Source organism: Dromiciops gliroides, chromosome 2 (genome assembly GCF_019393635.1).
Source record: "Dromiciops gliroides isolate mDroGli1 chromosome 2, mDroGli1.pri, whole genome shotgun sequence".
Classification (NCBI taxonomy): Eukaryota; Metazoa; Chordata; class Mammalia; order Microbiotheria; family Microbiotheriidae; genus Dromiciops; species Dromiciops gliroides.
Genome location: NC_057862.1, coordinates 694,990,879 through 695,008,846, shown reverse-complemented (window position 1 = coordinate 695,008,846; position 17,968 = coordinate 694,990,879). Strand labels below are relative to the sequence as shown.

General features: G+C 54.2%; 1 protein-coding gene across 3 annotated transcripts in view; it reads left to right on the top strand.

Moving 5' to 3' along the window:
* Positions 1–756: 756 nt before the first annotated feature.
* Positions 757–17,968, top strand: part of CYRIA (CYFIP related Rac1 interactor A) — an 87,908-nt gene continuing 70,696 nt past the window's right edge. For 2 of the 3 annotated variants that reach the window (XM_043989618.1, XM_043989617.1), the window contains exon 1: positions 764–903. The gene's annotated coding sequence lies outside the window, so the exon portion shown is untranslated. Of the gene's footprint in view, positions 904–17,968 lie in introns of all 3 variants that reach the window. The other variant, XM_043989619.1, reaches the window with a different exon arrangement.

Here is a 17,968-nt window from a genome sequence, read left to right as displayed (position 1 = left end):
GGTCTGCACCAGAGTGTAACCGTTTCAGAGGAGAGAACGGGGCAAATTCAAGAGATGCTGTGAAGATGAAGTCTCCAGGAGAGAGGAGATTGGGGGGAGGGCGCTGTTCTTGACAGTAATAGAAGGGAGGAGGGTTTGGTGGAAAAGACGATGAGTTCAGTTGGGAGTGTTGGTTTAAGACGCCTCCTAGATTCCTAGATGCCCAATAGGGAGTTGAAGATTCAAGATTACAAGTGAGGATAGAGGTTAGGGTAGGATAAATAGACTTGCGACTCTATGAGAAATGATGAGATCACCAGACGGACAGACAGACAGTCAGAGTCTGACCGGGAGGGAGAAGGCAGCAGGATCTGGGGTTGGGAGGCGCGAGGTGTTTGGACCCTGCAAAGTGCAGGGAGTTGGAATGGGCACAGAGACCTTCTAGTAGTCTCTACCCCTAGAACTCCTCCCCAGTCTGAAAGGAAAAGGGCCTGGGCCAAAGTCACAGGCTAAAACTTAGTAAAGCTGGTCTCCGCCTCCGGGGGCCCTAGTTTCTGGCCTTGGGTTCGAGTCCCAAATCCTCCACCCTCTCGTGGTTCCCTTCCGCAATTTCGCCCTCAGTTTCCCCATTCATATAGTGAGGGGAGGGGCTCAGGGATGAGCTTTCCTTCAGCCTCCCAGGGGCTCAAAACGTTTGGTACCAGGGGCTCAGGCCCAGCCCATGCCCTGCTCGGGTCTGCCCGGGTGGGCGGCCCTCGGCTGAGGGCGGGAGGCGGGACGGAGGCGGACTGGGCGGAGGTGGAGGCGGAGCTCCGGGGTGGTGCCGCTCGAGAGCAGCCGGAGCAGCCACAGCTGCGGGCGGGCAGGCGTGGGGAGCGGCTGCAGCGACAGCGGCGGCGTCTCGGGCTTCAGCTCCAGCTCCCGGTGAGTGCGCACGGCGGGCGCTCTGGGCTCGGGGCTCTGGGCTCGGGGCCCGGGGCTCGGCGCTCTGGGCTCGGGGTTCGGGGCTAGGAGCTCGGAGGTCGGGGCTCAGTGCCAGGGGCTCGGGATGGGGTCGGGGCGCTCAGTGCGCAGCGCCGCCGCAGGGGCTCCAGGCTTCCCGGGCTCCAGCCTCCTCTCGACCTGGTCGGGGCGCTGGACGAACTTGACCCTCTCTCCCTTTCCCCGTCTCTAGCCCTTCCGAAAGCGAGGCCCCGGCAGCCCCTCGTTCCCCGCGCCCTGCCCAGCCCAGCCCTGGGCCGCTGCCTCCGGTCCCCCTCCCCGGTCCCGAAGATGCCCCACCCCCTCTAGAAAGAGAGCAGAGGCCCCCAGCCCCAAGGTGAGCCTCTCCTCCTGCAGAGCATCTCCTGCGCCTCAGCCCAGCCACAAATGGGTGGCAGGACCCGACGACCCCCACCTGTCCTTTCCCTCCCCCTCCACCTGCCCACTTCTGCCCTCCCCTGCTCTGGGGGATCAGCTCCTACCCCATCCCACCCCCTGCGCCCTTTACTGTTAGCCCCGGATCCTGAGATCGGAGGATTCCTTGTGGAAGCGAGCTTAGAGATCTCTGGGGCCAAACCTCTCCCTCGTTTGACAGAAGAGGAATCTGAGGCACGGCCCCTCTAGTCGCCGCTCGATGCCCTTCGCGGCCTCCGACATGCCCACAGCTCCATGAAAGATGCCCCAGGCCGGCTGGCCCTGTGTGGGCGGGGGGCTGCCGCCCGATTGGGGGAGGGCTCCCGGTGCCTTTCTTTGTATACCCCGCCCTCAGCCCGGAGCCCAGGGCTTGGTAGGAGCCTATCTATTGCTTGTTGATTGATTCATTGGAACAAACACTGAACCCGGGTCCGGACACCCGGCTTCTTCTAGTCCTTATTCGCTGGCTTTGATCTAGTCGCGTTTTCTGGGGGTCAGTTTCCCCAAATGTAAGATGAAAGGGTTGGGCCGAATGGTCCCTTCACGTGCTGCCATTCTAAGCTGGGGGGGGGGGGGCGGTTCAGCCTCTCCTTGGGGAGAGTGTTATCTATTCTTCTTAGGATGGGTCTGTCACTGCACCTCTGGACTCCCCTGTGGGGTTCAGGGGCCCGGCTTAATATCCCTGCTCTGAGGGATCTGGGCCAGGTCGCATGTGCAGTCCCCCTCCCCCTTTAGTCCATTTCACCCTCTCATTTCCCTTCCGGAAACTTTCCATCCTTTATTTACAGTTCCCCTTTCTGGCTTCAGGCGTGTGGGACTCCTTCCCCAAAGTGCTGGGAGGGATCCCAGGGCAGGCTCGGGGCCTGCCTCTCGTGGTGGAGCCCCCAAGGGGCTTGTGGAATCTGGGGGCTTGGAGCCCTCTGGTCCCCACTGTGGCTGGCAGGTTTTGTCATTAGGGGAGGGCAGCCGCCAGCCAGGGCTGTTTTCCCCGCATGTTTCTCAGTGCCTGGTGTTGCTATAGCGACCACTTTGCTCGTTCAGCTCTCCTGATTCTTCCGGGAGCCCGTTTTTATTGGTCTGTTGTCCTGTCTTTTATGGCTCTAATTTCTCCTTTCTGCCTCCCTGGGAGATAAACAGTCACAAACAGGGAGCTGGGCTGGGCCAGACTGAGCAGAAAGATGAGGACTTAAAGCCTCAGACTGATAGCTTAGCAGGTCTGCCCCCCCCCCCCCGGGGCAGCCTGGCCGGATGGGCATCGGGGAGTCTTCTCTGCCTCTCTCAGCTGCCCCTGGTTTGGGGAAGATGGGGAGCCCTGTGGCTGAGCCCACGGGAGGAGACAGCAGTACCCCTAGTCCTGGGGGTGGGGTGGAAGGGGGTGGTGCTTCCTCTCCTAGTATTCGCCCACTGGACACACCCCAAAGCCATGGGTCCTTCAAGTTTCTCAGCCAGGATTTCCCAAACAGAGCCCCTCTCGGGGCTGGCAGTTACAAGAATGTGGCAGCTGACAGCAAAACTAGGAAGACTTGTGCAATCCTCGAGTTTGTGAGCCCTGGACGCCAACAGTCAGCCAGCCGGTCAGTCGGATGGGAACAGAAGTCAAGAGTGAGAGCGGGAGCTGCCTGTGACTTCCTGTTTTTGCTGCTCACCAGTAGTTTGCTGGAACATGCCCTTCAGGGAGTCAATGCAACCGGATGCTTCAGGAGAGATGTGGACAGGACCCCAGGCTATCCAGGGACGACAGAGAAGGGTTCAGAGGGAGTCAGCACTTTGGGGCATTGTGCGCCCACAATGGAGATCTCATGCCGCCTCACCTAAAAAAAAAAAAAGTAAAACAGAAGAAAAAATACCCCAGAATTGACGAGTCTTGTCCACTTTATAAAAGAGAAAACTGCAGAGAAGTAACTTTATCAAAGATCCGAGCCAATGAGGGTCATGGTGGTGTTGCTGGGTTGCGTGCTTTGGGGTCCAGATATGTGGTGACCTAGGCTGGTTCCCAGTGAGGAGATTGGTCCAATCTGCAGCTCTCCTGCGTCAGCGTAGGAGGTCTCCTGGTACTGAGTGCTCAGGGTTCCCCAGCTATACTGTGTCAGCCAGGGGATGGGAAGCTGGGTGGTGGCCAGGCCCAAGGTGCTCTCTGGCCCTGCTCCACCCAGCTTCCACTCTAGCTTACCCCTCACAGCACTAGCTCACCCCTCACAGCACTAGCTCACCCCTCACAGCACTAGCTCACTCCTCACATCACTAGCTCACCCCTCACAGCACTAGCTCACCCCCTCATGGCAGTAGCTCACCACTCACAGCACTAGCTCACTGGGCTGTGAAGTTCACAATGTGCTTGGTAGCAAGTGGCCAATATGCTAGACTTGGGGTCAGGATGAAATGGGTTTGAATTTCCCCTTCAGAGACAAGGAGCTAATTGACTAGAACCAAACGTTAGGCATTAGTTATTGCAAGTGAAATCACCTGCCTCAGTTTTCTAATTGGGATAATAAGAGTTCTCTCTTCATGGGGAAGGCATGAGGCTTAAATACGACAAGGTCTTCAAAGAACTTCGCAAACTATGGGGACGAGCGCTGCTTTTACTGTTACTGATAGGAGCCATGTTTCATCTCCCTTGAGCCCCATGGCCCGCCAGTAGGCTAGTTCTGCTGGTGATGGTGCATCTGTCTCTTCCCTCCACCCTCAGCTGAAGCCTGGCTGCTAGACCCCCTGGAGGTGGCATGTTTCCCTGGCAGCGATGAGCCCAGGACTGTGGCAGGGGGCAGGTCTTCCCTGCCTGGGACGTGCCCACTGTCCATGCCCTAGCTCCTTGGTTCTTCAGCTCCTTCACAGCCTGCACTCTCTGCTTCCTTCTAAGGTCCAGCTCTGTTTCATCCCCATAAGGCCCAGGCAAAAAGGGATGGGGCACTTAAAGAGCCCCCTTCCCCTGTCTGTCATAGGGAGAACCCACCCTGTTGAGAACTAGGGAGTGGCCGGGTCCTCTTCTGGGGCACTTTCTAGCTCCAGAAATGTTGACCTTAGGGGGAAGCTCCCTCAGTTTGGCTGCCTGGCCCCAGTGCCCTCCCAAGCCGCAGCCACAGGCCCCCTGGGCTAATTCTGGCCCAGGAGATCACTGGATAGCCGTGTGAAGAAGTTCTCCGCTCTGTGCTCCGGAGAGTGGTGGGGACTGCATATGCTCCTGGTTATGTGATTGCATGGTAGACAGTCTGTGGTGTCTCCCAGTGGTCTGGAGCTGGGCCAAGGCTGGATTCGTCTCTGAGCAGGAGGGGGAGGGGCTGGGCAAGCATGCTGCCCTGGGAGAGCTGCTTTCTAGGAAGTTGTGGGTCCTGTCAGCCCACTGCCCCTGGGTGAGGGGCAGTCACCTCGATCGCTTCTAATTACAGGGAGTACCCAGGCAGCACGTGCCCCTTTTCCATAGGAGAGCTCAGCAACACACCTAGAGCTTAGAGGGCCAGCTCCCTCATCTGAAAGGTTAAGAAACCGTGGCACACAGCAAGGTTTCAGAGCCGTCCGGAGCCAAACAGCCAGTAAATATCTGATGCAGGATTGGAACCCAGGTTTTCAGATTCTACAGCCAGTATCCTTTCCACCGTTCCTTGCTCTGGTCTGACCCACTCCTGGGCTGGCCACAAGGCTGGTAAATTTTTCAGCCACAGTAGATCAGGAAAACCTTGTCCCAAAGTGCAGATGGGCTGATTTCCCATGAGGAGCAGAGCACCTGTGTTGTCAGGAATCACAGAACCCGGAAGTATTGAAAGGAATCCCAAAGTGGTGGCCTCCCAGACGGAAGGATCTCATCTGCTTCTTGTGGACGATGGAATCAGAGAGCAGGACCAGTGGAATGCCTGGTATCTGTGCCTACCACCGTGTAGCAAAACGCTTTCATCAATGACTCTGATGGAGGTAGAGGTGGGAGTTATGGGTATCCACTGACAGAGATGGATCCACTGAGTGACAGGCATTGGGCTAAAATGTAAGAAGATGAAATTCAACGGGCATAAGCGAGGTCTTTCACTGGGCTAAAAAAAAAATCCAACTCCATTAGCACAAGATGGGGGAGGCATAGTAAAACAGTAGTTTGTCCGAAAAAGAGCTGGTGATTCCAGTGGACTCTGAGCTCAAAAAAGAATGTGCCTTTTGAGGTGAGAGACAAAAAAAGTCAATAAATTCTTGGACTATGTTATGACCTTAGCTGGCTAGAACATTGTGGGGGATCAAATCAGATGAAAGTTAATAGGGGTACATTTTTGAAGCCAACCCCTTGGGTTCAAGAACTGACAAGACGTGGGAGGACACCCATGCTTAAACAGTTCTTTGTCTGAAAAAGAGCTGGTGGTTTTAGTGGACTGCAAGCTCAGTGTGAGTCAGAAGTCTGATATGAGTCAGAAAAATCTAATTCAATCTTGGGACTCACTAAGAAGAGCACGGCTCCTGGGAAGGGGAGGCAAGAATCCCATTGGGCTCTGTCCTCGAAGACCCTCCTCCACAGGGCTCTGCTCAGTCCTGGGTGCCACAGTTTGTTTGGGAAGGACACTGATGAACTGAGGAATGTGCAGAGGGGCCCTCCAGGATCTGGAGGGGTCTCGAGTCCGAGTCCTGTGGGGACACACTCTGCTCCACCCACAGTCAGAGCCACAGCTGGGATGATGCTGCCCACAACCCTGCAGTCTCTAAACCTCCAGCCCACCTCCAGCTTGCCTTGCCCTATAAATAGACTGCTGGGTGTTTATAAAGCTCTGCCTGCGTCCAGCCCGATCATTGGATTCCTCCCTCCTGTCTTCTGCACGGTAACTGTGCCTGCCTCAAATCCCAGCCCTGGGCTGCCGCCCACGTCAGCAGCTCCTCTGGCTACGCTGCTTCTGACCCAGAATAGCTTAGCTCGCTGCCATTGCTTACTGCATCCAGGGGATGTTAGTTAGCATGTGAATGAGGAGTAAATATTGAGAAGCTTGATTAGGGAAGCTCCCTCCCAGCAGGGGACGCAGGAGGCTGCTTAAGCATCACAGCATTCTCTTCATGGGGGGGGGGGGGGCCGGTACAGGAAGAGTATGGCACAGTATGGAGGGCTATGTCACAGAGCAGTCTGAACCACCACTATTTGGAACCAAAGGGAGACTTTGGTCATTTCCCTGAAATCTAAGCCCTTCTCTTTTACACAGCCCCCCAAAACAGAGGCATCAGGTCTAGAGGAAAGACAATAAGGCTTGGAAGCAAAAGAACTGGGGGCCAGCACAGCCCCTTGCCACCTCTGTGACCCTAGACAAGTCGCTTCTCTCTGGGACTCAGTTTCTTCTTCTGTAAAACTAGGGGACTGGACTTTATGGACGGCTCTGAAACCTATGATTGATCCTCCAAGCTGAGGCAGCCTGGCATGGCTGGGGAGGGAAGGGGCAGAAAGGGGCTTGGAGATGGATGACCGCTTCCCACCCCCATCCCCCACACACCTTTGTTGGGATTTCTCTCAGGCTGGTGTTAAACCAATGAACAAAGGACGGCACTGGACTCATTTTCTTTGGGTGCCTCCAGCTGTGGATTTGGAGTTGGGAGATCTGGTTCTGAATCTCAGACGCCAGATCAGTCAGCACTGGGCACATCCCTTGAGCTCTCACTGCCTCCACTTCCCAATCTGTCAAATGGGAATGAGAGGAACCACGGGGACATTGTTAAATCCAGCTTCGGGGTCATAAAGCCCTTCCTTCTAACGTACAATAGCTGGATTAACCCCCGAGCAAGTCACCAAACCTCTCTGAGACTCAGTTTCCTCCAGAGTGGTGGCGTTCATAGAGAGTCAGCCTCAAAAGCCAGAAAGACCCACCTGTGCTCAAGGTCGGCCTCTGAGACATCCTGCTTGTCTGACCCTGGGCTAGTCGGGGAGCCTCTTGGCGCTCCCAGAGACTCTGAGACGAAGCAGACAAAAAGGTGTCTAGAAGGAGGGGAAAGGAGACGATGTTGGCCTTGGAGTCAGGAAGGCTTGAGTTCAAATCTAGAGTCAGACATTTTCTAGTCACTCTATCGCTGCCTGCCTCAGTTTCCCCATCTGTAAATGGGAATAATAGGACCTACCTCCCAGGGTGGTGGTTATGAAGACGTCCAGTGCTTTACAAACCTGAGAGTGCTCTCAAGAGCTGATGTCCCCATCTGTAAATGGATGTAAGAACAACACCCCCCTTTCTGGCTTGGGAATAGATTTCTTGACAAACCTGAATGTGTTCTTTTTATTGCCTCTGGCGGTATTTGCATCACTGTTCTTTGCACTGGATGGACTGAAAAGTGGTTTGATTGGAATGATGCTAGATTTTTCACTGGAGTAGCTGGGTTCCAATCCTGCTTCTCCTATTTACTGTATGACCTTGGACAAGGTACTTCCACTCTTTGGGTCTCAGTTTCCCCCTTTGAGAAATTCAAGTGTTGGTCAAATGACCTTTCTGGAGATGACCTGGCCAGACTTATTTCTGGAGAATATCACGTTAGCAGCATTAACCAGAAATTGGGACTCGCTAAGATGTGGGGAGTGATTTGATTTATTGACAGGTTAAGTTGGCTTCAGGGCCAATGACTGCTTGTGGCAGTGACAGGAAGTGACTACAGCAGGCCAGCCGAGAGGTGATTTCTCAGCCAAGGTGATGCAAGCTGGGTATCGCTGGCTAGGACTCAGTTCTCCTGACACCTTGCCAGGCACACACCGGTGACCCTCTGTGGACATGCGACCTCCACTGAACCGAGCCATGTGGGGTGGGAAGGGACAGCACTTCAGAACCTACGGTCTAGGCTTCTGTGTTCTAGAGCCTTTCCCAGCCACAGTGGGTTCTCCGTGCTGTGGTCCAAGGCCTCTCCCAAACTGAGTCAGGCCTGTCCTTAGACTCCAAAGAGAGCAGAGGGTCATAACTAATCTTACCCTCTCAGCCTCAGCTTGAGTGAGACACAAAGGATCGCTGCACTCAGTGAAGCCAAACAGGCCTGTCAAGGTCAAGGTCATGGTGAGGGCCTTCAAAGGGAAGCATTGGGAGAGCAAAGGGGAGGTCTGCCTGCTGCTGGGCCCAAACAGGCAGCTTCGAAGGTGATGGGGAGGAAGAGGAGGAGGAGGAGGAGGAGGAAGAGGAGGAGGAGGAGGAGGAAGAAGAGGAAGAGGAAGAGGAGGAGGAAGAGGAGGAGGAGGAAGAGGAGGAGGAGGAGGAGGAAGAAGAAGAGGAAGAGGAGGAGGAGGAAGAGGAAGAGGAGGAGGAAGAGGAAGAGGAAGAGGAGGAGGAGGAAGAAGAGGAGGAGGAAGAGGAGGAGGAAGAGGAGGAAGAGGAGGGAAAAGAGAGGACCATCTCCATCGCAGCAGGGAAGAGGACACTGATCCCGAATACAGTGTCTGCCCCTCCTTGAATCCATAAGACCCATAAGGCACCATAAGGCCTACTGCACAGAGAGCTGTCAGCAAGACCTGGGTTCAAGTTCTACCACCGACATGGCTCTTATCCTTTCAATGCCCTGGACCCCTCTCCAAGACCCCAAGTTGCAGAGTAGGTCCAAACCTGCATTGGCAAAGGGAGTGAGCTAGGCGGGCGATGCCAACTCAGTGTCAGCATGGGTAGAGGGTTGGCCTTGAGTCAGGAAGATCTGTGTTTAGTTTCTGCCTCAGGCCCTTCCTAGCTGGGTGACCCTGGGCAAATTGTGTCACCTCTGCCTGCCTCAGTTTCCCTACCTGTAAAACAAAGATAACTTCTGCCTCCAAGGATTAAATCAGGTTTCTGTGATAGGCTTAGTTAAACCCTAAAGCGCAGTGTAAATAGGAGCTGGTAGAGTGGTTCAGTGGATAGTGCTCTGGACCTGGAGTCGGGAAGACCCAGATTCAAATTCTGGGAGGCCCCAGAAAAGTCGCCCCCTCTCTGGGCATCAGTTCCCTCTTCTGTAATAATAGCTAATGTTTACATAATAATTATTATTATAATTGCCTGGATTCAGCCATTTTTTTCCAGTGGTGTCCAACTCTGTGACCCCATTTGGGCACCTCTGGGGAGCCCGGGGCACGACCCCTCCCCCTCCAAGGTCAGCTAGTGCCCGGTCCAGAGGCTGCTCAGCCCCATGAGAAGAGGCTTTCCTGGGCGTTCTGTGGCTAAAAAGAGTGAGTGGCTCATGCAGGGTCACTCCCAGAGTTTCTTTTTTCCTCCTCATACATCAGAGGATGGAACCAAAGAGGGTGATTCATGAGCCTCAGCTGTCTGCTCTCAGACCCCAGCTGGGACAGGGCCCCACCCAGCCCCGGCTCCCATAACTCACTGGCTTTATTGAGGCTTGGCTTTGTTGGGGGTAGCCCAGGGCCATCCATCCTCGCCTGGCCTGGAATTGTCTGAAGATGGGACTTTATAAAGAGCTTTATACCCCCAAACTCTGTGAGATCGTGTGCACAAGTTCGGAAGAGAGTGTGTGCGCACGTGTGTGTGTGTGTGAAAGAGAGACAGACAGAGACAGAGACAGAGAAATGACTCCCATTTTATGGATGAGAAAATCAAGGCTCAGAAATGGAAAATGAATCAAGCTCAAGGTCTACAGTGAGTCAGTGGCAGAGCTAGGACAGAATCATTGGAAGGGGCCTCCATCTATTCTACTGCTCTCAGTTTACATACATGAAAACTAGGGCCTCAGGAAGGAAGAGATGACTGAACTGAGCTTTGAGAGGGATCAGAATTTAGGGCCCTTCTAAGTCACCTCCATAACCTGGGGACCTGGCACTGACTCCCCTGCTCCAGACGGGCATTGGGGAACATTTAATCTATAGGGGCTGCAACGGACGGTGTGGGGGCCATTGAGGGAATAGGAACGTGAATGGATCAACCAAGAGCACCTACTGGATGCATACTGAGCACCTACTGCATGCCCGACTCTATGCTAAGGCTAGAGATACAGTGACCGTGGTGAGGCCTTCTCTCCGTACAAGAGGGGATCTCCCTAATCCCAAGCCTGTTCACATTTCTGTGCGCTGGAGAAAGGCCCGCCCCAGGTTTTCTCACTTGGACCTTATAGTTGCTCTTTCAGGGAAGCAGGGCAAGTGTTCTCTCCATTTTACAGATGCATCCTGATTGGGGGGTGGGGCGGGGCCAAAGCCTCGGGTTCAAATTCTGCCTGGGCTCTTTCCAAACTGTGTGATGTCATTGGGCCTCAGTTTCCTTATAGTTTACACGTGACCCTCCGGCCAGCCCTGGGTGTGAGGCCGTCATCATTCCTCTTTTATAGATGAGGAAACTGAGACTCAGAGGAGTTCAGCTAGCTGGTCCAGGGCCCATCCTTGCTTTTGTTAGAGCAAGGACATTGCCCCAGTCACGGGCTCCGAGCCATGATGTCATATCCAGGGCCTCAGGCTGAGTCCGGGCCTCATTCCGGGATCAGAGTCCTCAGCCTGGTTCCCCCTTCCCTGCCCTGGAGAAGGCAAGGCTGCCTAGCTGTGGTCCCCTCTGCAGAAGGGCAGTCGCTGGGGCCGTCAGATCCAGGCCTGGGGCAGGGTTTGGGATGGGAGATCCCTGGTCCCTCTCATCACCGCTGGGCCCTGAGGGTGGCTGGGTGGCCAGTGGGCAGCTCCAGTTACCACCGGGCATCCGCAGTTGGCTCAGTCTCTCCTTCTGGTGTTTGGTGTGTCAGAATCATATGCACTGGGCTGGTGGGGCCGAAGCACTGACACTGAATCCAGCATTTCGCTTTCCCTGTGGACTCTGCTTTCCTTCAATGGGAACCAGCAGCGCCATGGAAACAAAGGCAGTTTTGGAAGCTGAAGGGCCCGAGGAAGTGCCCCTTTGGGGCTGGGGGTGGAGATTGCTCCACTTTGCTTCTACGGGAGCTGAGGAGCATGTGACAGAAACCCTTGTCTGAGGCACAATGGGTTCCCAGTGAGCCGGGCCCTGGGCTGGGCTCTTCCTTGCACCCTCATGGTGGAGGGGCTGGGAGCCACAGGTCGGTCACAAACCTGGCCATGCTGAGAAGGATGGGCTTTTCTGTTCCTGGATGGAGGGATCTAAGTGTGTGAGGCTGCTCAGTGCGCTGGAGGGAACCCCCGCTTGGAGCCAGAGGGCTCCAAGCTAGCTTGGAGGCTAGCTTGGCCTGGCCTCTGGATTTAGGGTCCAAGGGCTTGGGTTCAAGGTCGGGCTCTTCTACTTGCTGCCTTTATCCCCTGGGGTGAATCACCGGACCTCCCTGTCCTCAGTTTCCCCAACTGTAAAAACAGAGGGTTTGACTAGACGACTGTAGCCAAGTCTGTCATCCTACCTGTGTTAGCTTGAGCAAGTCCCTTTTTGGCCTCTAAGGCTCATTTTCCTCATCTGTAAAATGATCTGGTTGGGCTGGATGTCCCTGGAGCAGATCCCTCAAAACCTAGTGATTCTGGTGGGGGGCTCTTCGCCTTTTACAGACCCCTTTTGTGGCAGGCTGGTGAAGCCTGTGGACCCCTTCTCAGAGAATGTCTTTAAAATGCAGAAGATAAAATTCACAGAAAACAAAATAGATTGAAATAGAGTTGTATTTTTTTTCTTCAGCCCAGGGACTCCAGGTTAAGAGCCCCGGTACTGGCTGAGAGCTGGGGTTCTTCCCACTTCTGATTAATTTGACCAGACCTAGCAACCAGTTTGTTGCCCATGTTTGTTGGGGAGGATCAAGTTACAGACAGAGCTGGGGTTGGGGGGACCTCAGAGGTTGGCTGTAACAATGATGAGAATTATCTGCATTTTCATTAGATCCAAGCTCCGTGAGGACGAGGACCCTCCCTTGCCTCCTTGTGTGTCCCCAGTCCTGAACACAATATCTGACACATAGTAGGCTCTTCATAGATGCTGATGGCTTGACAGGGCACCTTAAAGCTGGCAAAATAATTTCTCTGTCTGTGTCTCACAAACAAAGGCCCTGAGGTTGTGATTACAGATGTTTTCCTCATTTTCCAGATAAAGAAACTGAGGCCAGAAGGTTAAGGCACTTCATGTCAGAGGCAGGATTTGAACCTGACTGCAAGCCTAGCACTCTCTCTGCTATTCCAGGGAATCCTAGAATCCCTAATTTGCTCGGAAGCTCCTTCCACCCAAGAGATGCGTTCCCAGCGGCCCGGCACCCCAAGAGTGTGGCTATTGCCCAGGCTTCCACAGCCGGGCTGTGCCTAAAGCAAGATTCCCACACAGATCCTCCAGACTCCCCTGACAGTTCATCCAGGTGAAGTGGATTGGCTGCCATCTGGGACCTCCAGAGCCTGGCACTGCCCTCCCTCCCTCCCTTTCTGATCTCGTCCATTATTAACCCAATCTTCCATTACGACAGTCACTTCCCGACTCCATCATCATTTTCCCCCTCCCCAACCATTATCCACAGCTGCCCCACACCTGGGACAGCTCAGCCGGAGGCCTGACGCCCATAGTCAGTGAAAGCCCACCTGAGCTCCTTCCTCAGTGACTGACTCCCTTGCTCCCTCCATCACATCCTCTCCATCCCAGTGGTTCTGACCATGCCCCCATGCTCAGCTCCGTCCACTCTTGTCATGCCCCTCTCTGGGATTCTTCTCCATAGGTAAGGAGCTCCCCCTCATCCTTAATCCTTTCCTCCATCTCCTTAGATCCCCTGAGAGCTCGCCCCGTCCCGATGGCTGGCCGCCTTCTTGGACACCCTTTCTCTCAGCTTTCCCAAGTTCCTAGTTGTGCTGAGAGCTCGAATACTCTGTGCTCCCCATTGTGGCTACAGGGCTCCCCCATGCCTCCATCACTCTGCTCCTCCTGGCTCATTCTCTCCATAGTTATTACCCTTTGTCTCTGGACACTCGCTCGCCTTCCTCAGTGAGACCCATGCCTGGATACCATTCTGAGGCACTTCCACATGGATGCCGACCCCCCCATGTACCCCAACACCCCACTTCAGGTATCCACTGAGCTGGCTACACCCCCCAGCACACCGCCTCAAAGCCGTCTCTTGTCATCCCACCTTGCCTTCTACTTGGCAAACCCTAATCCTTCCCGTGGCCTCTGGTCCTTCTGCACCCGGCTCTCTCCCGGGGCACCCCCTCTGCTCTAGCTCCCATTTTCCTCATTTCCCCATCTCGACCCCTGGGGGCCCAGTTCGATGCTACCCGATCCTTTTCTCCACAGTCCCTGGAGCCCCTGTAACATCATCAGTCTTGATCTGCCAAGCCTAGCCTTGGGTCACCCTGACCATCTGATGTCTCCTTTCCTATACACCTGCTGCTCATGGGGCTGAAACTGCTGACTGTCTCTCACCAACCGGACTTGCGTCACCTCCGCTGGGGCCACACTCGGGCCAGGGCATCCTTTACCCCATTTTCACTGACTGAACCTGTGCCTGGAATTCTCTCCAGCCTCATCTCTGCTTCCTGGCTTCTCTTGAGTTCCGGCTAAAACTTCCCTTCCCTAAGAAGCCTGTCCTGACCCCTTGAATGGGAACGCCTTCCTTCCCCAATTAGCTCTACAAGTTTACAAGCCCCATTGGATTGTAAACCCCTCCAGGGCAGGAACTGCTCTTGCCTTTCTTTGCTGCCCCAGTGTTAAGCACCATACCTGGCATGCAGTAGGTGCCTATTAAATGCTTCCCTGTTGGGTGCAGAGGACTGCACTGGGTTGGGGTAGGGAGGCAAAGCTTACAAAATGCCAACTTCCCTGCTTCATGGGGTTCACAGTCTAGCTGGGAGGTGACTCACCCAGAGAGAAAGTGTAAGAGGTAACACGATCCCAGATCTAAAGTTCTGAGGAACCTCGGAGGTCATTAAATCCAGCCCCGCCCCCCCCCTCCCATTTTATAGATGAGGCAACTGAGTCCTGCCTTTTCCAAGGTATTATGGTAGCTGAGACGAGATTTGAACACAGGACCTCTGACAAGCCATGCTGAGTGCATTGGAGAGATATGAACCTTCTTGTTTGTCCTTCCTTCTTGGAGAGGACCAAGACATCGGGAGGTGATGTCGTGACTTGCGCTGAATTGGGTTTAAGTGAGGGAGGGCTGTGCAAGGTCACCAGCCTCACTCTCTCCTCCAGAGCCATCTGGGTCTAGTGGCAAGATAGAGGTCAGGATGCCTGGAGATGGCCCCGGATGTTTTAGGCATTGAGGGTTAAGTGACTTGCCCAGGGACACACAGCTAGTAAGTGTCCAGGTCAGATTTGAACTCAGGTCCTCCCAACTTCAAGGCCAGTGCTCTATCCACTGAACCACCACCAGACTAGCCAAACTAGCATAAAGCTATGAACCCAGGGAGGGCTCTGACATATGAGGTGCACCTTTGTACAAGCTTGGGGTGAGGAAGGCCTAAGGGGGAAGCACATGGTGGAGGGACAGAATGTCTATTGCCTGTTTTTGACTGTCTTTGTATTTCTGGGGTTGACTGTAATGCTTTGACACTTAACTGTGCTTTGACTTGTTAAATGGGGCATCTGCTGGAGCCCTCTGAGCCCCTGGGAGGCCACCTGACGGCCCTTTTCCATTGCGCTCTGTCAGCTCAGCTGGAGTGTGGTGGTCTCTCCTCCTGGTCTCCCTCCTCCCCCTCGTCTCTCCCCTCCCGCTTCTTTCCTCCTCCTCTCTCTCTCTCAGTCATTTATTTCTATCCTGATGCCAGAGCCTTCCAGATGCTAAGGGGGTCGGTGGTTCCTCTGCCCTGGAGAGGCTGCACTCACTCTGAAGAGGTCCGCAAAGACAAAGCCAGCCCCAGAGGGCCCCTCGCTTCTTAGTGCTCCAAGTCAGCAGAGCTGGGAATGAAAGGCTGGCCCCAGGCTGCCACTGAATCACAGACTGTCCCAGGGCTCCCAGAGGGGGCCACCCTGCCCAGGGCCCCCTGCCCCTAGCCTCTGCTAGAGGGGGAGCCCAGCACCAAACCAGGTGGCCCATCCCCTGAGGAGCGGCTCTCCTTAAGAGACCTCATCTTTGTAACTTCCACCCCTGGCTTGGCCCCTGGACCGAAAAGTCTGACAAGTGGCAGCTCTCATGCCCTCCTGAGCCTTCCCTTATCTGGGCTAATCAGGCCCAGCTCCTTCCATCAGTGTTCACAGGTTGTGGACTCGAGACCCCTGCCCCACCCTGCTTTGCACCCTCTGGACATCTGCTCACTTAGCAGAACTCTTTCTAAACTGACAGGCCCAGTACAGAGTAGCAAAGGCTGGTGCTCTGAGTGGGGCCTAGGACGTTATTCCAGAAGCTCTGCCTCCATCAATGGCTCCCTTGTATCCCACTGTATCCTTGTTCTGAGCAGGGGGGTAGTGGGGGGTTCCCTGGGCAGCCGCATCTTCCCAGCCTCATCGCTTCCTGTGCCCGCTATGGCTGAGTGTTGGTTGTCCCTAAAGGCATCGGCCCATGAAACAGGCTCACTGATTCCTAGAGATGTGGCCATGGGTGGACCCTCAGAGGCCTTCAAAACCTGAGGTTCTTAATCTGGGGTTCCTAGATTCCCCCAAAGGGTCTGTGGATAAATTTCAAAGGGTCCGTGAACCTCCAGGCAGGAAAATGACATCTTTACACCTAGATAATCGGGTTCCTTTGGAATCTGTGTTTTATGCATTTAAAAGCCTTTGTGGGGTCCCTAGTCTGGATGGTCTGTGCCTCAGAGAAGATGAAAAGCCCCTAATCTAGTTCAGCCCTTTGGTTTGGTGGGTCAGGAAGCTGAGCATCAGAGAGATTAGGTCATTTGTCCGGGGTCCCCGGGGAGTGGGGGGCAGAGATGGGATTTAGATCCAGACCCTCTGGGGTAGGGTCAGGGTGTTCTCCCCCCCCCATACTCTCCCCCACGGGGCCACCCTGTGAGTTCCCCTAAGTGGGGCTTAATTCTAACACAGGTGAACCTCTCTCTCTCTATCTCTCATTCTCTCTGTCTCTCTTCCCCCTGTCTTTTTCATTCTCTCTGACTCTCTTCCCCCATTTCTCTCATTCTCTGTCTCTCCTCCCCCGTCTCTCTCATTCTCTCTGTCTCTCCTAACCCTGTCTCTCATTCTCTGTCTCTCCTCCCCCATCTCTCTCATTCTCTCTGTCTCTCCTTCCCTGTCTCTCTAATTCTCTCTCCTCCCCCCATCTCTCTCATTCTCTCTGTCTCTCCTAACCCTGTCTCTCTCATTCTCTCTGTCTCTCCTCCCCCGTCTCTCTCATTCTCTCTGTCTCTCCTAACCCTGTCTCTCTCATTCTCTGTCTCTCCTCCCCCATCTCTCTCATTCTCTCTGTCTCTCCTCCCCTGTCTCTCTCATTCTCTCTCCTCCCCCCGTCTCTCTCATTCTCTCTGTCTCTCCTCCCCCTGTCTCTCCCTCCTTCCCTCCCTCTCTGTCTTTCAGTTTTGACCCACATAAAAAGCAGGAGCTGAAGCCGATGAGGCTCCTCCCTAGTCATTCTGGGTTCTACTTTTCTAAATCAGCTCCTAGATCTCACATTCTCTGTTCTAAAGTCCCTCTTAGCTCCAATGTTCTCTGTCCTAGGTGCCAAGGTCTCTTCTACTTCTGATAGTCTATGTTCTAACAAAGAACCTAGAATATGTCCCAATCTTGCCAGGTTCTAAGGTCCCTTCCAGTTCTGACAGTTTCTGTTTGGGACTCTAGCATCCTTCCTGACCCTGACATTCCATGTTCTAAGGCCCCTCCCAGCCTAGTCAATCCATGTTCTAGGCTTCATTTCAGCTTTAAAATTCCACCATCTTTTGTTTCTCTTGGCAAGCACGACATCACTCTTTGGATTCGATCTTTTGGCATTTATTTTTGGGGCTTTAGACAAGCTCTGAGGTACTTGGAGTCAAAAATAGTAGTTTTGAAAAACCACTCTTAATATATGTGTGTGTGCTTAAGAAACCAAGCGCCCGAGCAAACAAGAAGCCTTTCATGTCCCCAGCAGCTGGGCTTTCACAGCATCCACCCCCTCCCTCCTGGCCAAGATATTTCAAAGGAAGTCTAAACGATAGCCCACAGACGCTTGTGGGGCAGTTCTCCTCTGGGGCAGCCCCAGAGCTTTGAGCCTGTGGAGAGAGAGGCCTATCTGAACTTGGGCCCGGAAGGCAGCCAGGCACTCTGTGTTTCAGGGCTGAAACCTCGGGGTTCCAGTCCTCCAGGGTTCCAGGCCTCCGGGGTTCTGGCCGCCAGGGCAGATTGTCAAAGCAATTTTCCACAACCAAGCACCAGATCCCAGGCCCCATCCAGGACAACTGTGAAACTTCAGGAATTTGTGGGGAGTCTGCCTGCCGTGGGATGCTGTCAGAATTCCCCAGGAAGCCCAGGAAAAGGGGGGAAAGCTGCTACTTGTTGGGGTTCATGTTTCAGTTTACTCACCAAGCCCCAGTCCAAAAAACATTTCGGTTTTTAAAAGGAAAGTGAAAGGCAGGGATAAAAAATAAGAAAGAAACCATGCACCCACCCCTACACACACATGTGCACACATATTGTGCACACACATACCACACACACACACACACACACACAGCACTAAGCTAGGACAGAAACTTTGGAGGAGGAGAAACCTGAGCAGCGGTTATTGGGGACAAAATGACCCCCATTGTCCCACTCTATGTGGCATATCCAGGCTCAAGTCAGGGAGCTTCTCTTGAGGAAGAGGCCCCTGGGCACAGGCCCCACTTGAACTAGGCCAGTGGTTGCCTGGAATCTGAATTTCCTGAAAAAAG